Consider the following 22,600-nt stretch of genomic DNA (forward strand, 5'->3'; position numbering starts at 1 on the left):
GTGTCAATACAGTTGGTTCCTTTTAGGGCTGTGCGGGTGAATAGGTCCCATGCCTCTCTTCTAGCTTCTGGTCGTTTGCTGGCAACCTTGGGCTCTGCTTGCTGGAGACTCATCATGTTCACATGCTGTTCTCCTGTGTCCATCTCCAAATTGCCCCTCCTTTATGAGGACATCAGTCATATTGAGTTAGGGACCCACTCTTCTCCATTGTGACTTCATCTTAACTAATGATATCTCTAATGGACCCTACTTCTAAATAAGATCCTGGGGCTTAGGACTTCAACCTGTGAATTTTGGGGGGAATACAATTCAGTCTATAACATCTGGTAAGCGACTAATATGACTTCCACAGGGGCCCAGGGGTCTCTGTCAGGTTTGACAATGGGTCATTTTGACTAGATGCTTTTGGGGAAAGATAAGGGCAAAGTAGAAATCTACTGTCAACCAGATACTAGGACCATTTAATCCTATTTTTTTATGCCCCTCTCTACTTCCTCTCCACATTTGGGAGGACTGGGACTAAAAGTTGCTTGAACTTTGGTGAATCACTCACATTTTCTGAGGGTGCTTCAGGTCTCCCCCAGCCTTGGAGATCATAATCTAAGAATATTCTTCCTTAGTGTGTTCCATATGTTTTCCAGGCTAGCATGAAGTTTTGTGTCAGAAGACACATGGGTATTTTCTTTCTTTACTCTTTATAAAATTACTCTCTCCCACAGGAGGTATTCTCCCCAAGAATTTTCATATTCTTAACCTAACATGAGCTCTCAGAGTCCTTCCTTCTACTTTATTTGAAAACACATGGTCGAGTTTCCCTGCTGCACTCCCTTCCCCAGCCAACACCATGGCTGACTCCACCCCATCTTCACCCTTGTGGGGCTTTCTCCTTGAATTTGGGAGAATCACTGGGCTACCATTTTCCACTTGGAAGAAAGGGGATGGTGAGCATCCTCTTAAATATCCCAAACACTTTGGTTAGAACCATCCTGTCTGAGAAGTCAGCCCTTGGCATCGTGATGGGTTGTGTTTTGCAAGGATCTCTCTTGCCTGAGAACATCACCAGCGGTGCCTTGGACTTCCAGTGAGTAACGTCAGAGGATATTTGTGTCAGTGTTAAACTGTCCTTCGAAGACACCTTTCTCTTACCTGTGTGAAGCCCTCTTATGTTGCTCTGCTTCATCTGAGAACTTCTTCAGAAGTGGCTCCTTTTAATTGTTGATGATGTTTATTACAAAGCTTTTAGTAAGACAATAATAGCAGCTATGTATGCATAATGCAAGAACGGTTGAAGGGTTGAGTCAAACCACTGGGCAGTTCGGTGGGAAAGAATCATCAGGCCAAGCTTTCATCTGGCACCTCTTGGCTAAGTGTTGCATATATTTATACATACACATTTCATGATTAGATATTTACATATGTACATATACAAACAAAATCATGTTGTTTAGTTGTCAAACAGAAGTTATTGAAGTAAAACCTGGATGTCTCTGTATACAAATTAGTGACAAAATATACATTATAAGCCCATTGTAGGTATCAATGGGGGGGGTGCTAGGAGGCAAAAATCCAGATTTCTGTTCTCAACGAGCTTGATGTCTTAGTGGGGAGACGTGATTGTTCATTAATTCAAGAAAAAAATTTATTTTTTTTTAAGAAAAAAATTTAAACATCTAACATTGCAGGCCCAATTTGAGAAAGGATATATGTTGTAAGCTATTACCCCTATATGAAAGATCACAGCTTACTGGAGGATGTAGAGAGGTTGACAAAAGATGACAAAAGTCTGGTGGAGACTTTAATAGAGGAACACATAGGGCATTGCAAGAGTTGGTGTTAGATATGTTTAACTCAGACTAAGAGAGCCAGGGAGGCTTCCTGCAGGTGGCAGAAAACTAAGACCAATGCATTACAGCACCATAAGTGTTCTGCACTCACTGGGTGGTGCAGGTGTAAGTAGCATTGAAAGATGGGGAGGTCACTTCATGCTGAGGTGACAAGGGATGACCTCATGGAGGAGTGAGGTTTGAGATAAACTGTGTAAGTTAATGTCAACAACCGTACCTACCTGGCCACTCTGCAACTGGGCATTGTGGAAACTATCTGTGGGGAGTTGGGTGGTGAGACAATCCTGGGGTGTTGTACAGGTTGGAGCTAGAAGAGAGAGATTTAACATTGAATCTGAGCCCAGCTAGCCATGCTATCCAAGAGCTGTCACCTGTGTCATCAGTATTTGTGTGGGGTCAGGGGTTTCTGGGGAAGGGCAGGCTTCACAGCAGATGGATTTGGGAATGGAAGTGTGGTTACCTAGAGTAATGGATGGATATTGGAAGAAGGGGGCTTATTTATCATAGTGTATGAGTTAGGAATGCTTTTGTCTGCAAGTGAAAAAAACCAACTAAGAATGACTTTAACAAAAAAAGGACTGATTTTCCCTGTATATTCCAGAATCTGGAGTTAGCCACTGGGGCACTGATTTAGTGGTGCAAGAATGTCAGAGATGGCATCTCTCCCATTCTCTCAGCCTTCTCTTCATGTTTGTTGCCTCGTGGTTGAAATATAACATTCCCAATTCTAGACATCAGGTATGCACTGCGGGCAGGAAAAAGGGGGAAGGTTATGTCTATTTCTTTAATAAGGAAAGTAATATTTTCTCCAGAAGCACCCCAGGAGATTTCCCCTTGTGTCTTCATGGCTAGACCTGTAGTACATTGCCACTCCTAAAATCAGGAGAGGTTGAGAAAGAGTTTAAGATTTTTAGTCTGTAAGAAAAGGGAGAGGGGGCTTATAAATGAGTGTTGGGAGGGCCAAGCAGGAACTGGGATATGTGTGTTGGGGCGCGGGCGGGGGGAGGGGCGGGAAGCATGGGGAATTGCTAGGGCTATTTGTAGCTTGAGCTGGGGTACAGGGACCAGGTGCAGTACCAGAAGCGGCCTCAAGGGGGAACCAAAGGGAAGGACACGCGGCTGGGTCCCCACACAGTGCTCCTTTCCCGACTCTTTGGGTCTCTCTCCACCATCGTTGCCTCTTTACCTCTGCCCTTAATCCAGATCCTCGCCCTTTCTCTCAGATGTTGGCTTTTTCTTTGATGCTGTCATTGGCCTCTCTCTCTTCTCACTCTGCACACACCTGGAGGGATGTCAGGAAGCCGACATTAGCAGGGCCTGAGACTCCTGCCAGGCCTAGAAGCTGTGCCAACCATAAGCTCCCTCTGGGTAAGGCTCGGATTTGCCAAGCCTCGCATCCCAGCCAGCCAGAGAGGAGGAAAATAACAGGGGCTCGAGAGCCCAATGATTGGTGCCAGGCCAGTCAGTGGGAAGCCAGACTGTAGTCACCTGGGATAAGAAATCTGTTCTCTAAAGACAAGTTGGATTCCGGACTTGTGTATTTCCTTCTTGGTTTCTGCCTTTCCCTTAAGTTTCTTGGTATGCTTTTCCAAAACCCCCACCCTTATCATCTCAGAATGAAAAGAAAAAAGGAATTACCCACATCACACCAACGAGAGCCTCTTCCTTACCTCCCCAGCCAGGAAGGGGGAAGACAACCTGTCCTAGCCTGCAATTCGGGTAAGAAGAGGGTGGTTAGTGGAGTAACTATCTTGGGGAAGGGAGCCAAGGACAAGGGTGATTTCTACCGTCTTGAAGGGACTCTCAACCAGGGTCCCTGGGGAGATGGGGAAATCAGAATTTCTGGTGAAGCTGACCTGTTATGGTTTAAAACAAAGCAGCACTTTGCCCCATGGAGTGGTTTTTAATCACAGTGTTTATTTTGCATGTCCAAGGATACTAAAGGTGGGCATAGATGTTTTTTTAAGAGGCAGCATGGCCCGCAAAGACTTCTCTGAAGTACCTGTAAGAGGATTTGGCAACTTGAATGAGTGACCTAATGGGGGAGCTAGGCTTTGGAAGTCTGTTGAAGCCTATGAATTCCCTCTCAAGAACTGATCTTACATGCATAAAATAAAATACGTAGGATAACAATGAAAAGTCAACTATACTGAAAGACAGATATCAAAAAATTTAAAAATACCCAGGTCTGCAATAGACAAATACATGTGCTTCCTTATTAACATGTTAAATAAGATCTAGCAACAGTTCTAACAACTGCTGTAATTTTGAAGCAGTGATAAGTGTTAACAGTATTTTGAGATATCTGCAATGACTGAGATGTGAAATATGAAGATAACTGTGAGCTTTATTGGGGACAAAGTCACAGCCACTGCAAGAGGACTTTTGAGGTTTCTTGCCTATGTTGAATTGAAGGGAATGCCAAATTTCACTTGAGGGTTGAAACCCAAAAGGTAAAATTTTCCTATCCAAGTCATGGGCCTCCTGAATTCTACCCATAGACCTCATGGTGGTGGGGTGAGCGGGGGCCGGGCCACAGATTTAGAAGTCCTGACTACAAGGTAGAGAAAAGAGGAGACTACACAGTGGCAGGTTAATGCTACAATTAAGGAGGGCATGCAGAAGACCAGACAGTAGCCATGGGGGCACTATCCATCCTTCCGTGAATGGCCTGGAGTAGAAGCTGCATTCCGTTTTCTGGGTCTGTTTGGACTCACAGTAATGCCAAGTCCGGGAAATGGTGCTGTTCATTTTTTATTGGCAGTGGACTTGGTTATCTTGCGGGAGATTAATGGACTTAGAGTCTGCTCCAAGCCTGGGAGGGCTTCTGGTGAAGGTTTGCTCTCAGCCTTCCTGCCTTGACTGGCTCTGAAGCGTTCACACTGTGTCAGCCGGTGTAATGTTTATTTGCCTCCTCCATGAATGTGCTAAATGCAAATGAAAAGGCAACATCAAACACAAACGGAAAGGTGCAAGAAAAAGATTTGGCTTTGGGTCGTCCCTCTTTCTGAATATGGCACTGGGAGTCTAATTGCTAATACACATCAAGTCTTCAGTCAGAAGGTCACCTCAAGACTCACGTTAATCATTATTCTCACTTTGCAAACTGAGAAGGAGGACGGGCAATGAGTTCAAGGCCAAGGAGCATGACAAACAGGGTGTGATGAATAGAATTTCCAACCAAAGAATCACAATCCTTCTGGCCATGGATGCAGTTAGTTACACTGTTGAAAGCATGTCCACCAGTAAGCAAGTAATTATTGAATGCATGGCACATGATCCCAGCAAGGTGGGGCTGGAGGCCTCTTCAGCTGTGATGGTCAGGCATGGCCTCTCTGAGGGGGTGACATTGTCATCAAGAGCCCAATGAGGAAAAGCAGCAGCCACACAAAGATCCCAATAGAAGGAGTGGCGAGTGGCAATGCCCCCAGAGGGCAGCCTGTGTTGAGGGGCAGGGCCAGGTGGAAGGCCAGGGTGAGTGAGAGGGAGCATTGCAGGAGATGCAGCAGAGGGATAGGCAGGCCCAGAGCTGGGAGGGCTCCGGAGGTCACCGTGAGGAGTGGGGATTGTGGCCCACTTGAAACAGGAAGCCTCTGGAGGATTTTAAGCAGAGCAGCTGGCTTGGCTCGATGAGCAAGCTCTGACTTCCATTTCCACCCTAGCTCTGGCTGCTGGGTGAGGACTGCCAAAGTCAGGAGTGACCTGATGGGGAGTCGGGGCCACTTGGACTAGTACTGTAGCTGTGCGGATGGTGGGAAGCGCCCAGGTTCTGGAGATATTTTAGAGGCATAGACTATAGGACTTACTGTTAAATTAGATTAGACATATGAGAGGAAGAGCAGGATCAGGGATGACTCCTCAGAAACGTGAGGAGAGGTTTCTGAGCAAGAGAACACTAGCTAAAGATCTGCTGTAAGTGGCAGCACTGTCCACGGGAAACATGATGAGTTATGTGTGGTTCTTCTTGTGGCCTCTGAAACTGCCCCCCATGACCTTTCGCAATACCACTACCTTCTAGGTCTCCAGTGTCCTTTTTGGCTTTTCCAGGGTTATAACCATACACCTCTTTCTTAGAAAGCAGTATGAAGGTCAAGGGTTGTAGGGAGAAAGGGTAGGGTTTGGAACACAAAAGGACTAGAGCTCGAATGCTGGCCACCTCATTTACTTGTTCTGTGACCTGGGCAGCTTGCTTCTGAGTGTCAGTTCTTTGTCATCTGTGAAATGGGATGAAAAGAGTTACCATGTAGTGTTTTTGAATACGGAATAACGCGATGAATGAAAAGTGCCCAGCCCAGAGCAGGCGCTGAGTCAGCTCATCCCAACTTCAGATTCAGTTTACTTCTCTCGCACTCTCTTTGGGTCTTGGCTTGGTGACAGCCTGGCCAGATGTTCACTAATAAACTAAATCACATAGAGATATTGTCCTGGTTCTCCAAGCTGGCCCCACATACAGGCAACTGGGGAACTCTAAAAAATACTCAAACCCACACCCCACCTCCTAGGGTTTCTGATTTCATTGGTTGGGGGTGTCAAAGGGTCATTATTTTTTAAAGCTCCCGAGGTATCTATGATGAGCAGCTATGTTTGAGAACCCCTGTTAAATTAGTGGGCAGTCATAATTTCATCAATGATCATTCAGTAGCCACTAGCATTTCTAGAAAAATGGTAGGGGTTCTAAAGATTTACCCCAAGCTGAAGCTTTCACTTGAGGAAACAAGGGCTTCTATTAAGAATCCCTCTTAGCTAGTATTTGTTGTATACTCGTGTATCAGTGTGTCAGTGCTCGGTCCTGCATGCTTCCCGTGGAACTCCCAGGCTTCAGACCTCTTCAGGTGGCTTCCTATGGCACTTTGCTTCAAGAGGACAAACTTGAACAGGGCCTCTCTCTCTCTCTCTCTCTCTCTCTCTCCACCTCCATCTCTATGTCTGTCTCACTCTCACCTTAGCTATGTTGGCCTTCTTTCCAGTCCCTGAAACGTCCCACCTTCTCTGCCCCATTAGGGCCTTCACATGTGTTATTTCCTCCAGCCAGCCCCCTTCACACTCCCTTTGCCCCAAAATTCTGACTCCCGAAAGTGTTTTGATCTGCCTTTCGTAGGTATCTACCTCTTTGCCTGCTTGTGGAGTATCTGCCTTCCACACTCTATTGTGAACTCACAAAGGCATGGATGGGTCTGTTTTGTTCTCCGTTGAATCCTCACTGCCTGGCCCAGTATGACAAGATTTGTTTGAGTAAGTGCGGTGGTGAACATGGCTTCCCTGGGCCTTACACTCAATCAGGAGTGTGCTATGGGTGGAGAAACATTCTAGTGCCAGCTTCCCAAAGGGCTCCAAGACCGTCCTTTTCCAAACTGGGACCTTGGTGCCTAATTTGGTCAGTTGGTGACTCTCAGCCACCCTTGTGGCCTCAGTGTTCTCTTCTGTTATCTAGCCTTGGTCAGGACCACGAAGTGGTTTTAATAATGTTGAACCCCACACAGAAAAATTTGGGATGTTGGAGTGCTCTTTCTAAGATACTCTGTACAGCTGCCATGTAAATTCCTGCCTACGAGTTGATACAAGGACTGAGGAGCTGGGACTATCTGTCTAGACAGTATTACCAGTGTCTGTGCTGGGGGCTTGACTCAACTGCACTGGCCCAAGCCCCAATTTAGTTGAAGTGTTTTCTTCACCAAAGTGCTTAAGTGGCCTAGGGGGCAAGAGCAATATTATATTCACTGTTATACATAGTATGATTTTGGTGGCTGGCTATACTTCATGAGGAGGAATGAGTGGTGTATTTAGAAAACAAAGCTTCGAGGTCATTTTTATTCCCCCACCCCCTTCTGAAATCTTTCATTTTTTTTTGTGTTTGTAGGGCAGAAAGACCATGCATATCACTGAAAGTCTTTGCTGAGTGGTTTTATTTTTTTTTTTTTAAACTTTTTATTTATTTATTTATTTATGATAGGCACACAGTGAGAGAGAGAGAGAGAGAGGCAGAGACACAGGCAGAGGGAGAAGCAGGCTCCATGCTCCGGGAGCCCGACGTGGGATTCGATCCCAGATATCCAGGACCGCGCCCTGGGCCAAAGACAGGCGCCAAACCGCTGCGCCACCCAGGGATCCCTGCTGAGTGGTTTTAGTATGGAGGCCCTCATCAGCAGACCTTGAGATGAGCTGTGGATGCAGATAATCTGTTTGGGAGTGGTCCCAGGAAGCACTGGTAGGGGAGGGGTGAAGTGAGACAGGGGAGAGAAGGGAGCCTAAACAGACACACGTTAACGATAGTGTTACTATTGTGGGTGGCTGCCCCTCAGTCCTGCTGTGGGCCTCTGGGTGACTGTGTACACCATGGCTCAGAGTTGTTCTACCTAAGGGGTAAGGAAGCTGGGGTGCATATCCCCCACTCCCATCCTTTGTTGGTTGACAGCTACTGGAGGAGGCATTAACTCCTGGCCCTTCTGGCCTGCCCCATGTGTGGACAGAGCATGCGCCTGTGGCTGGAACAGGCTTTTAGGTAGGGGGCCACAGAGGCTTGCCTGGAAAGCCATGGGCATGTAAGAGAATCGTGAATGGCAAGAGGACATAGATAGGGTGCCAGCAGTTTCTGCTGTATCTGCTATACTGAGGATCTCTGCATGTGTGCCACATTGCTAGGAGTAGCAAAAAAGTTAACTATTTTGCTGGAGGCTTATGAGTTCAGATAGATGATGACTCAGACATATATATATATAACATATATAGTAAATGTTCAGAACATACACATACCTTCAGCAAATACAAACAAGTAGACAGACTGAGAAGGAATGTACCCTGAATACAAACTGGTATATTACACTAGTCAACCCTAGCTCCATTCTCATTCTGTAGATAAACTTGCAGAATTCAGGGATTGTGTAGACTTAAGAAATCTCAAAGACATTACAAAACAATTGTCAGGAAAATATGCATCCTTAAATGTATATAGTTTATATACAACTTTCCAACAACTGATAGGAAAAATACAGATGGTTTTAAACTGATAAGCTTATCAAAAATATTTCTTCTGCCTGCTTCATACAAGTCAAAGATTTGTTACACCAAATGTTGTCTTACAAATTGGGGTTTATGATACTAGCCCTACTTGAGAGACATACAATGAAGAAGAATTGAGAAGAATAGTGGTAAATAATGGAGAAAATATTGATGTGCTCTGAGTGTGCGAAGGAGATGTGTGTCATGTGTGTGCTAGAGGCAGGTGGAGGTAAAGGCAAGAATTGAAGAGGAGTCAGCAGCTAGCCTAAGCAATTGGTAAATAAAATAGAACCATTGTGAAATGTTTGTCTTATACTCTGTTTCCTTTATATGATTTCCTATGTTTCCCCCCCCCCCTAAAAAGTAAGCAGAAGCAGAGGCTGTTAATTCAAAATATTATTTATCTGGGTAAGGCCTTATCCTGACACACAAATGTCAACTGGAAGCATAAGAAAAAAAAATATTTACTTTGGTTGGCTTGTATTGTGCTTTGGGTTCAACTGAAAACCATTAGTGTTTATTCCCAACTCCCCCCACTGCTTTAAATCACTGAGCCAAAGACTGGCTTCATTTTGTTGAGGTCATATTAGCTCTGGGCATGAGGGGGCCCAGTGATGCTCAGAGAGGGAAGCTAAATGCTGCAGCCAACATCTGCCCAAGCTTGGTTTTAAGGTGCTCACCTCGATTCACTGCATTAATAATTTTTAGATGCAATCTTTTTTAAAACCTAAGTTATTTATTTAGGGAATCATCTTCCTACATTTCTTGAAATATTTGTTGGTTAATATTTAATCAAAGTACAACATGACCAAAACACTAGAGAAATAAAGATATGCTACAGATAGAACAACATAATTATGGCATTCATGTGTAAAAACCAATACTAAAGAGTTTTCAGTTTTCTAAATGATGCTTTTAGCTTGCATTCATTTCTGGGCTCTGATCTATGCCGTCTTGGAAGGTGTTCAGTCTGTTTTTGAAAGTGCGGTTACCACTGGGGTGGCCAGATACCGAGGGCTGGGAACATCTTCCTAAGTCCCATGCTAAGGTTCTGTTTCGTGGTCTTCTCTGTGGGACTGGCTGTGTCCCCGTGGAAGAGTATAGGCTCGATGACATGTGTGGCCTCTAATTTCTGTCCGGGTTAGTACCTCGTGTGCCCCTGCCCTGACTGGCAGGTGAGGACGGCCTTTGAGAGGAATAGTGAGGGAGGCACGGTGGTCCGTGGTCTAAGGTCATTACAGATCACCGCTGCCTACACGTGTGCACTAGCTGGATTGGCTGATGGGCTTACTGGGAAAAGGGACTTCTCGAAGACTCCTGTACATCTCTTCCATTGGAGCCACCTTTAGATGTGCACAGCATGCCCTTGTCAGATGGCCCGGAAACCACAGTTCGGTTGAAAGAGGAAGAAAGGCAGCGAGAGTAATGGTGGGGATGGCGAGCCTCTCAGAATCCCCTCTAGGCTTCTAAAAATAAAATACCGACCTTTCCCTAGTCCCTCGCCTGCAAGGGAAAAGTCCGCTTTCTTCTTTCATGGACAGTCACGGTCTTGGTGAGAAGATGAGTGAGGGTCTACCTAGGAAGAGGGAAAGTACACTAGGAATCTAAGTGGTAGGGATTCCATCCGGGAACTCGTGACCCAGGTGTCAGAAGGCCAGAGAGCAAAAGGGAAAGTGTGGGGAAGCCAGAGAATAGTTGCGGGAAGCAGTTCCCACCCGCTCTGGGAGGAGGAGAGGGAGAAAGGAGGGCGTGGGGGCCGGCGCCTGGGGCTCTGCGGAGCAGGGGGAGGAGGAGGCCGCGCGGTGGCAGCCTGAAGGCCAGGATGGCAACGGCCCAGCGAGCAAGGAGCGCGAGGTGAGGCCGCTGTGGGAACCGGAAGGAAGGACGGAAGGACGAAGTCCCTCTCCCCTTTTCGCATATTCCAGATTCCTCTGGGAGATCCTCCATGGCTCTCCCACTGGCTGAAGTGGCCAGGAAGCCACTAGCACGGCAGCTAGCACGGGCACCCGGGCCTTATGGCCTGCAGGGAGCCCCAGCTCCAGGCCCACGGCAAGCGGGGCAGGCAGGGGGGTGCTGGGGACAGGCCAGTCACAGCGACCCTCTGTCACCGACGGGAGTAGGCCTGTGTCCTTTCCTCTGCTCGGTACTTTGCATCCCTTCCTTCTGTCCTGGCCGTGAAGAACTCCCCAGCCTGGCCTGTTCCCCGCGTGGCCTCCCAGAAGGACGTTGCACGAAATGAAGATGAAGAGCCTTCGGTTTCTCCTGCACAGCAGCAGGATTTTCTCTGCGCTGGCCCTGCTGGAGGACCTGCCGAAGCCACGTGTGTTAGATTGAACGGAACAATAGAATTGTGATTTGACTTTCAAATATATCACTAATTTGAACAGGATCCAAGGATATTGAGGCTTGAGAGAGGCAAGGAATTAAAAATGAACACATTAGGAAAGTTCAACCCAAGCAGTAGATGCATGCGTCTCCCTAGTAATCCCTTAGAAAATACTTGACTGTTTACAAGACAGAACACTCTTATTCTGATGAATTTGAGGGATTTATTAAGGTCTTAAAATCATCCTGGTTCACTTTAATTTTTTTATTGTTATTTTTTTATTTTAATAAATTTATTTTTATTGGGGTTCAATTTGTCAACATACAGAATAACACCCAGTGCTCATCCCGTCAAGTGCCCACCTCAGTGCCCGCCAGGCAGTCACCCCCACCCCCCGCCCACCTCCCCAGGCAGTCACCCCCACCACCCGCCCACTTCCCCTTCCATCACCCCTAGTTCGTTTCCCAGAGTTAGGAGTCTTTCATGTTCTGTCTCCCTTTCTGATATTTCCCACTCATTTTTTGTCCTTTCCCCTTTATTCCCTTTCACTATTTTTTATATTCCCCAAATGAATGAGACCATATAATGTTTGTCCTTCTCTGATTGACTTATTTCACTCAGCATAATATCCTCCAGTTCCATCCACGTCGAAGCCAATGGTGGGTATTTGTTGTTTCTAAAGGCTGAGTAATATTCCATTGTATAGATAAACCACATCTTCTTTATCCATTCATCTTTCGATGGACACCGAGGCTCCTTCCACAGTTTGGCTATTGTGGACATTGCTGCTATAAACATCGGGGTGCAGGTGTCCCGTCGTTTCATTGCATCTGTATCTTTGGGGTAAACCCCCAGCAGTGCAATTGCTGGGTCGTAGGGCAGGTCTATTTTTAACTCTTTGAGGAACCTCCACACAGTTTTCCAGAGGGGCTGCACCAGTTCACATTCCCACCAACAGTGCAAGAGGGTTCCCTTTTCTCCACATCCTCTCCAACATTTGTGTTTTCCTGCCTTGTTAATTTTCCCCATTCTCACTGGTGTGAGGTGGTATCTCACTGTGGTTTTGATTTGTATTTCTCTGATGGCAAGTGATGCGGAGCATTTTCTCATGTGCTTGTTGGCCATGTCTTCCTCTGTGAGATTTCTGTTCATGTCTTTTGCCCATTTCATGATTGGATTGTTTGTTTCTTGGGTGTTGAGTTTAATTTTATTTATTTTTTTAATGTTTATTTATTTATGATAGTAACAGAGAGAGAGAGAGAGAGGGGCAGAGACACAGGCAGAGAGAGAAGCAGGCTCCATGCACCGGGAGCCCGACGTGGGATTCGATCCCGGGTCTACAGGATCGCGCCCTGGGCCAAAGGCAGGCGCCAAACCGCTGCGCCACCCAGGGACCCCGGGTGTTGTTGAGTTTAATAAGTTCTTTATAGATCTTGGAAACTAGCCCTTTATCTGATACGTCATTTGCAAATATCTTTTCCCATTCTGTAGGTTGTCTTTTAGTTTTGTTGACTGTATCCTTTGCTGTGCAAAAGCTTCTTATCTTGATGAAGTCCGAATAGTTCATTTTTGCTTTTGTTTCTTTTGCCTTCGTGGATGTATCTTGCAAGAAGTTACTATGGCCGAGTTCAAAAAGGGTGTTGCCTGTGTTCTCCTCTAGGATTTTGATCGAATCTTGTCTCACATTTGGATCTTTCACCCATTTTGAGTTTATCTTTGTGTATGGTGCAAGAGAGTGGTCTAGTTTCATTCTTCTGCATGTGGATGTCCAATTTTCCCAGCACCATTTATTGAAGAGACTGTCTTTTTTCCAGTGGATAGTCTTTCCTCCTTTGTCGAATATTAGTTCACCATAAAGTTGAGGGTCCACTTCTGGATTCTCTATTCTGTTCCATTGATCTCTGTGTCTGTTTTTGTGCCAGTACCACACTGTCTTGATGACCACAGCTTTGTAGTACAACCTGAAATCTGGCATTGTGATGCCCCCAGCTATGGTTTTCTTTTTTAAAATCCCCCTGGCTATTCGGGGTCTTTTCTGATTCCACACAAATCTTAAAATAATTTGTTCTAACTCTCTGAAGAAAGTCCATGGTATTTGGATAGGGATTACATTAAACGTGTAAATTGCCCTGGGTAACATTGACATTTTCACAATATTAATTCTGCCAATCCATGAGCATGGAATATTTTTCCATCTCTTTGTGTCTTCCTCAATTTCTTTCAGAAGTGTTCTATAGTTTTTAGGGTATAGATCCTTTACCTCTTTGGTTAGGTTTATTCCTAGGTATCTTATGCTTTTGGGTGCAATTGTAAATGGGATTGAGTCCTTAATTTCCCTTTCTTCAGTTTCATTGTTAGTGTATAGAAACGCCGCTGACTTCTGGGCATTGATTTTGTATCCTGCCACACTGCCAAATTGCTGTATGGGTTCTAGCAATCTTGGGTTGGAGTCTTTTGGGTTTTCTTTGTAGAGTATCATGTCATCAGCGAAGAGGGAGAGTTTGACTTCTTCTTTGCCAACTTGAATGCCTTTTATTTCTTTTTGTTGTCTGATTGCTGAGGCTAGGACTTCCAGTACTATGTTGAATAGCAGTGGTGAGAGTGGACATCCCTGTCTTGTTCCTGATCTTAGGGGAAACGCTCTTTTAAATGAACCGGCTATAAGGTTGCCTTCGATCCACATATGCAAATTCATCTTCGAGGCTGATGCAGGTGACAATGGAATTTTCCAAGTGCACAGCAATATATGCTTAATTATACATGGTATTGTTAGAGACGCCCATTTTTCATGGAGTTTTGAAGGTTTCATAACTTTGGCAAAGTCATTTAATGAAAGCAGTACTGAGATGGTAGCACTGATATTCTAAGTAACATCTCATAACCATCAGTGATTGGGCTTCACAGGGGTTTTAAATTTGTGATTAAATGATGTCTAAGGGTATGTGCTTTATTAAAAACATTTCCTATTTGTCAGTGACAGTTTTTGAGAAGATGAGCTGACTCAGTGGCTGATGTTCTCCTGTACCTTCCAGCAATTAGCATGCTTTACCTTAGGGAGTACTTGGAGGAGCAATGAAAGTAGAAGAAAAGTTTACAGGGAGGAGAAATATTTGGGCTGGTTGTTTATCTGTGAAGTGGTGGAGCTGATAAACAGATGCTTTTTAAAAAGGTTTTATTTATTTATGCATGAGAGACACAGAGAGAGAGGCAGAGACATAGGCAGAGGGAGAAGCAGGCTCCCTGTGAGGAGCCCGATGAGGGATTCCATCTCCGGACCCAGCATCACGCCCTGAGCCAAAGGCAGATGCTCAACCTCTGAGCCACCCAGGTGCCCCAACAGACGCTTTTTTTGTGTTTCCATCTCCCAGACTTTGATTTCATATCAAGGAAATTACCACCAACACCTAGAGAAGATCACTCCATGCTTTTGTTTGTTAGGTTTATGCCCCAAGTTCCCTCAATCTATGGGATTTGTGAAATTTCTACCCTTTTCTTATTCCTTGTCCTGAGTACATCTGTTTCTTCAGTCCTCTCTTGAATCCCCAAAGATTGTTGCTTATCTGCTGAGCTGGCAAGCATCAGGCTTTTTTTTTTTTCTCTTTTGATTAGATTTTCTCAGAAAGATGGAAACAGTGGTGGCATATGGTTTTGGGTCAGGTTATTTTTCCGTTGGCTTTAAATTGTCACAGTACCACGGATTTCCTTGTAGATAAATTAGGCACTTCTGAAAACAGGAGGAGGTCTTTGAGACCTACAGCTATGCTTAATTATAATACCTTATATTTGCATAATGTTCTAAAGTGCATTGTCTCCTATAAAGACTCTTACCTCATTATATTTTAATTGTATTGTTCACAGGTCTGTCACTTTTAATAGAAAGTGAGCTCCTGGATGGCCAGAAATATATGTATTTCTCATCTGGCAGGCCCGGTGCCTGGCATATAATTAGTGCTTTAATAACCATTTGTTGAATATGTGATAAATCTTGCACTAATTTTACTCACAACATTATCATGAGGATTAGATGAGTCTTTAGATGGAAAAACCCTGATCACTGAGCCTGGTACATAGATGGCTCTCAGGAAATGTTTTTGAATTAAGTAGCAGCTATGTGATGCAACAGGATGCTTGTAAAGGGTGAAGGCCTGGAATACAGATCTTTAGCTTCTAAAAGGCAGGCTTTTCCCGTCCTACCTGAGCGGATTCTTACATGGACCCATTGCCAAAAGAGTAGAGAAGGGCTATTCGACAGGTTCTCTTAATAAATCCAGTTATGCACATGAACGAATCTATCAGAGGAGACCATCTTGATAATGCATGACAATACACAGGGAGCAGTGGTGACAGGAGTTCAAAATAATAGATAATCCCTCAAAGCACTTATTCCTCCCAGAAATGCAAAATACCATGAGAGGTAGCCAACTTCATTATTAAATTTTGGTTACAGTTGTAACAGGCTGCAGTGGAGTTCATGTGGGTAGAAGTTTAATGGTCAGGTTTCTTTTTAAATTTCATTTATTTATTCATGAGACACACACACACACACACACACAGACAGACAGACAGACAGGCAGAGGGAGAAGTAGGCTCCATGCAGAGTGCCTAACGTGGGACTCGATCCCAGGTCTCCAAGACCACGACCTGGGCCGAAGGCGGCGCTAAACCGCTGAGCCACTAGGGCTGCCCCTAATGGTCAGGTTTTGAGTGTCAGCTCCAGGAGGCTGGTTTCTGTTATGATCAGCATTGTATCCCCAGTGCCTGGCACAGTGCCTAGAATATGGTAGGTGCTGTTGTAGACTGCGTTAATGGGCCCAAGCTTCTTTCCTCCTATATCCACATCCTTTGCCACCTGACTTTGCAGTTTGTCCCATTAAAGAGGCAGACTCTATTGTTCTGCCTCTTGGCTGACTTGCTTTGGCCAATGGAATATTAAGTGGCCAAAGCTTGGAGGCCAGACCAAAAGCTTGGAAAGCACTTGAAAAGGAGGCTTCTCTTCTTGTACCTCTGCTATTGCCATGAGAGGTACCTGCCTAGGCTCATTTTCCAGCCCCAGGAAGAGGATGAGAGCCCCGTGGAGCACAGCGGTACCACCACAGCTAAGCCCGGGCCTAATCAGCTAGCCTGAAGCTGAGACCTGCAGACATGCCCGCAGAGCCTGAATCATCTGCCCTTCAACTAACACATAAATTTGTGAGAGCGTAATAACTGCTGTTTAAAGCTGTTTAGTTTGAGGTGGTTTTGTAGTGTTTTTGTGGCAAGGGCCAAGTGCGTCAGATGCTTAATGAATCTTTGCGGAAGGAATTAATGCATAAATGGTGTGGCATGGCCAGCTGTTGTTAGGTACAGATTTCTTTTTCTAGCATCACTTTTCTGAAGAAGCTATCAGGCAAGGAAACCCGGAAGAAGATTCCTGGAGCTCTTAGTTAGGGGACTCAGGTTTTAACAGTGGCTCAGTCAGCCTTAAGTGGCTTCACTGAGACAAATCCATAGAGTAAGGGTAATTGTACGAAATACATAACCTGGGGATTTCAGAGGAAGGGTGTGAAGATGAAAAGCGCTGGTAGATTTTGCAAAAGCTCCATGTCCTCTGCTAATGTTATTACCAGGTTTTACCATAATGACCAATATATCTGACCTCATCAGAGAATGAGATAGTTCACAAAAGCGTTTTTTTTTTTTTTCAGGAAATCCCAGTTTCTGTATGTAAATGCCATTACATTTATTTTTACTTTTCGTAGCATGCATAAGCATAGGTATTGGGATATAATCATCACTGCCTCTTAAAGACTCAGGATTGTCATTATGAGCAGCAATAATTTGTTACTTCATCAACTCAATTGTAAGATAGGGAGGAGTCTATCTGATGTCTGGTGACCTCCAGTATCCTTTCTGCTTCTAATATTGGTCCTTTATTGTGCTGCCACGAAGTGATGTCTTTTGCAGCTATTGAAAGGTGGAGGACTCACAGGGTCCATTCACAGAACATCCCCACCTCACCCAGCTGCTCTGCCTGAATGCTTCTGCTTGCAGCGTTGGTCTCACATTCCTCATCCCAGTAGATGTTCTTTAGCTACGGTGTGTTCTGTATCTAATCCAGTTCTGTTTTTCACACACACGGTCATCTGGAGGAGACCAGTGGTATCTCCATGTATTTATATTATGAAGTTCATAGCTTTTGGGGGCATCTTTGCTGCACAAAAGTCCTTCAATTTTGGAGTTCCGTGGGTTACACCTGGCTGAGGCTGCTGGAAGTTGGACTTCTGGTTAGGTGAGGTATTCCTGAATTGTTGGCCTCCCGTGCACAGCTGTGTTTTAGTATACTCTTGACTGTGGGCCCAAGTCTTTCATTTCCCTTCACTCCACATTGCTTTATATGCATTTTGGGGGAAACAGAGCCAACTTTGCAGACACCTACTTTGTGTCCTCTCTATCTCCCATTCTGCCTTCAGATGGAGAGCACTATTTTCCATTTCACCTCATGAGGATAAACCTGGGCATGCTGTTCATGGTTGAGGCATTTTCTGATCTGTGCTCCAACTAAAGTCCTCCTAAATCAGTTATGTCACATGGTATAGTGGAAAGAATACAGACCCAGATCCAAATAGATGTGGAGTCATAGGGACACCGATGCACTCCACTCCAGGTGTGGAGTGAAGGGAAATGAAAGACTTGGGCCCACAGTCAAGAGTATACATATCATGCCTTTGGATCAGGGTATGATCCAGGAGTCCTGGGATCGAGTCCTGCCTCAGGCTCCTGACAGGGAGCCTGCTTCTCCCTCTGCCTATGTCTCTGCTCCTCTCTCTGTGTCTCTCATGAATAAATAAATAAAATCTTTTAAAAAAAAGATATGGATTCATATATTGACTTTGCCCCATGTGAGCTGTTCCATTTTTCCAGCTTTGCAATGACAGATCTGTAAGTTGTCATTGTCCCGTCAACAAAATGGGGTTAATCATAGTTCCTATCTTATTGTCCTGTTTTGAGGTTTAAATAAGGTATATGTAAGGAAATGTATCACAGGGACTTGCAGATGTAAGCATTTAATTAATGCTATCATTAATATTATTATTAATATACATTAATTGTAGAAATTTGTAAGGTATACAATAGTACAAAGAAAAATTTGAAATAGAATTCCACCACTTACAGGCCTATATATACATATGTATATATATATTGTGTATATATATATATATGCATTGTGTGTGTGTGTGTGTATTTCTGGGAGGGATGTGTTTGTCTAGCCCATTCTATGTTGCTTTACAAAATGGTTATTTCCCAAAGCAATTTATGATTAGAACCTAAAATTGTGAAACTCATTTGGGGTTTCCCAGAATTGATTTTAGAGCAAAGTGTTACCACTTTTTTTTTTTAAAGCAAGTATCTTCCCAAGGGATTAAGGGGAGGAGAGTTTGTAGTCAAATTACATAGAGTAATTGAAATGAAAAGCTTCATTTCTTCCTAATAATTTGGGCCAATTCAGTGATATTTTCTAAGCACATGCTAGGTGGATTACACATAAACATTTCTACGTTTATCCTAGATAAGGCATCGGGAGTGAAAATGCTCCAGATTTTGCCTTTTGCGGGGCTATATGTCCAAAGGTCAGCAATTTTTCTGGATGGCTGGTAGGAATGATCTGTACAGAATAAAGGATAAGGGACTGCTATCTTTCCCTTGGAAGTACCCCACAGATTAGACAGCCAGAAATCAGATTCAGTGCTCCAAAATGTCAGAGCTTCAGTCGACAAAGAAATCATTTCAGAGTCATGGTGTGAAGTGCAAAGTAGGCTTTTTCCTGGAATTTTGACTAGAACTCACATCTGAGAACAAAAGGCACTGAGTCCTCGGAATTTTAAGTTCAGAGAATTACCAAGGCATGTGAATAGTCTGCTCCTCCAGAGTCTGCCTGCTGAGAGGCACCATTTCAGCAGAGCAGGCACCAGTGCGGGCCTCCCTCTGCTTCCCTCCGTCAGGCGAATGTGGCTATGGCATGTGAGGCCGTCTGGGTAGGGAGTCGGTAGAGATTCACGGAGCGGCAACCAGCGCCTCCCCCCGGGCCGTGGAGCATTTGACTTGTCTGTTCCTTCTGCACGACCCAGGGTGACAGAACTCCCACAATCCCCACTCCAATTCTGAGAGTAAGAGTATCTCCTATACAAGATTGCCGAGCGCCCAAGCCAGCAGAATGCCCCATGCATCCCGCGGCTCTGGGATGACGACTCTGGGGCCCAGGGGGTATGGCAGGGACGAGAGATCAGAACCGAGAGGCAGAGTGCCAGGCGCAGCCAGCATTCCTACCCTGTGGCATGGCAAGAGTGTGGGACTTTGCTGTGTCCGGGGCGGGGCGGGGGTGTACCACGGAAAGTGGCTAGAACATACACTCTCCTGTTTGTGCGCCCCCACCCCCTCCAGAGGGCCGCCACCTCGGTGAAGGAGTCCCGTGAACAAGTCACTATGGGGAGGACGCCTGGAGGGGTGAGGAAGAGGCCAACTTCAGCTGGATCTTCCACCACAGGGCACTGTTCAGGGGAGACCTCCCACGGGGTCTTCCGAGGAGCCAGGGTGCTTTCTCTCTTCAGAGAGCCAGCATTTTAAATTCCCCACTCACAGAGGGACCTCAGGGCAGTCAGGGTTGTACAGGACGACAGTGACACCAATCGAAAAGTGATGGTCACCTCACCTCCCCACAGAAGAGGACGGTAATTATAACCAGTGAAAGAAAAGGGAAGGGATGAAAAGAATTCTTCTTTCTCTTCTCCCTCCAGCCCACTGCCTCAGCCCTAAGGAGGGAAGAAGGCAGTGTGTGAGGGAGCGGTTCCTCTCACTTTGGTTTGACACCTCCTCCTGTTGTGCCCGAGATTGCGAATCCGAGAAACCAGAGGAGCCGACACCGATGCAAACACACGAGGGTTTATTTACAAGCTCGAGCTTGGGTCCGAGCGTACCCGACACAGCGGAGCAGGGACTTGGACCCCGAGACCAAGAGGTGTAGCAGCTTTATAGGGACCAGTGGCCAATGGGATACACAGAGAGTTGCACAGTCATGTCGGTCCACACGCAGGTGGCCGATTGAATTACATTTTACCCTAAAGTATCCATTTGAACTGGCCTATCACTGAGCCGATTTCCGATTAGGGTGTGCCCTGGTCTTGACTAGGGCGGGGCAGTGCCCTAAGCAGGTCGGCACAAGGCAGGTGCAGCACAAAATGGAGTCAGTCCTGCTCTGCTTGTCCAGGGGTAGGGGATTTTTGTTAAATTTCCTGGGTCCCACACCTCCCACCGCCCAATTCCAAGTCTCCCGAGCCACTCACTAGTCAGCCTGAACGGGAGGAAGATTGAATCAAATATGAGATTGGAATTAGTTTTAGACTGTCTTAATAGTAGATTAATATTAAATATTACATTAAATATATAAAATTATATAAAAAGAGAATATACTATATATAAAATATAAATAATAGAATGAAATCTCACAGTGATTCATTTCCTGACTTGCAGCATTCATCGAGCATTTTATGAGATGTCTGCCCTGTTAAGTATTGAGCAGAAATATTCGGGATTCCGGAATGCAAAAGTGACTAACAGAAAATAAAAATAAATGAATAAAACCGGTGGTTTCAGACCAGTTATAGCAGAGATTGCTGGCTGTTTACCAAATTATTTTTTCATTTCTTCTAGAGCACCCAGCTTGATTGCATTTCCCAGCTTCCCTTGCAGTCAAGTTTGGTCACGTGACTAGTTCTCGCCAATGGGAGTATGAGTAGAAGATACTTGTTACTTCCTCCCTTAGTCAGCTCCAACATACTCTCTTTCCTTGTCAGCTGGGTGCAGATAACTACAAAGCCCCAGGGATTCCAGAACCACAGGTAAAAGGAGTCTGAATTTCTGAATTGCCTCATGGAAGAAGAGCCACCAACTGACCAGGAAGCATACTTTGGACTATCCTGTGAGCGAGAAATACAATTCTATTGTGCTTGAACTGTTATATATCTGCGGGACTATTTATGACAGCAGTCTATCCTACCCTAGTTCAAATGCCACTGCAATAGGACTTTTACCTTTACTAATCAGAATTTTGTTTCTTTTTTTATTTGTGGCTAACACTTCTATTGATTTCTTTTTCTCCTTTCCACCTTTCTTTTTGTAGTGGGGAATAAAGTTACTGTGGGATTCTGTGGAAATATTGTAACAGAATATAATTGTATTTAAGGGAAAATATTAGCAGGTTCTGGACAGATCACTAATCCTTTTTTGCTCTAGCCAAACCTTCTCAAGGCAAGATAGTATTATTGGTAGCCAGAAATCTCCATGATTAGGAACAGTTACCACTGTCAAACCAAGACCAACCTTGACATGGCTGCTGAATCATGGGTCCTTGGTTTGAGAGCCAGCACCTCTCCCTATTCTTTCTTTTTGTGCTAAGAAAGCCCCAGCAGTATGTTCCTTGAGCTCAGGAGATGAAAAACTTTGTGTAATAAGGCGGGAGAAAATGGAGAGAAACTTACTTTACTTTACCCAGGAAGGAAGTCTCCAGCAATTGAGAGAGAATCCTTAGGAACCTGAAGGGAGTTTATCTATGTTTAAAGATTTTCACCCAAGCCTCCCTGATTATAAAACGAATGTAAACAAAGTAGATGAAAATTTTTCAGTTGGACAATAGTTGATTTTCTGATAGGAACTATAAAATTGAGCCAATAAATACCAGTGTGTGGGTATATGTACATACATACATGTAAGGTCCATTCATCCTGTTGATCATTTCTTGACCTATTATGTAGAGATTCACTCTGGGTGGTATTTAGTGGGAATCTGTATAGAATTTTTCAAGAACCCAAAAGTACCTGCTGGGAAAATTTGCACTATACTAAAATGTATTTAGTGAGAGAAATTCTCAAAAGGAAATTGCAAAAGAAATTAGAATACCCAGGGGATCCCTGGGTGGCGCAGCGGTTTAGCGCCTGCCTTTGGCCCAGGGCGCGATTCTGGAGACCCGGGATCGAATCCCATGTCGGGCTTCCGGTGCATGGAGCCTGCTTCTCCCTCTGCCTATGTCTCTGCCTCTCTCTCTCTCTCTCTCTCTCTCTCTGTGTGTGTGTGTGTGACTATCATAAATTTTTTAAAAAATTTATCATGTCAAGGTTGGTCTTGGTTTGACAGTGGTAACTGTTCCTAATCATAAATTTTTTAAAAAAATTAGAATACCCAAAGACTTTAAGAGAGAGGAAATTTCATAAATAGAGATACCGCACAATTTTCCTCTTGGCTCCTTAGTTCTGATTGGCATTTCCCTTTGCTTTCCCACTCTGTCAGTGATTTATTTGAGGCTGAGGGCACATGCCGAGATGATTTGTGAGGCCTACCTAATGCCACGGTGATAGGGATCAATGGTTTGCTCTAAAAAGTAGTAAAATGCATCATCTCTATTGAA

General features: G+C 44.8%; 1 long non-coding RNA gene across 1 annotated transcript in view; it reads left to right on the top strand.

Moving 5' to 3' along the window:
- The first annotated feature begins 234 nt into the window (after window positions 1-234).
- The window catches only part of LOC140628680 (uncharacterized), a 42,537-nt gene continuing 20,171 nt past the window's right edge, over window positions 235-22,600 (top strand). Inside the window, exons 1-2 of the long non-coding RNA XR_012026691.1 lie at window positions 235-326; window positions 20,994-21,118. This is a non-coding gene — a long non-coding RNA (uncharacterized lncRNA). The remainder of the gene's footprint in view (window positions 327-20,993; window positions 21,119-22,600) is intronic.

The sequence above is a fragment of the Canis lupus genome, chromosome X, assembly GCF_048164855.1.
Source record: "Canis lupus baileyi chromosome X, mCanLup2.hap1, whole genome shotgun sequence".
Classification (NCBI taxonomy): Eukaryota; Metazoa; Chordata; class Mammalia; order Carnivora; family Canidae; genus Canis; species Canis lupus.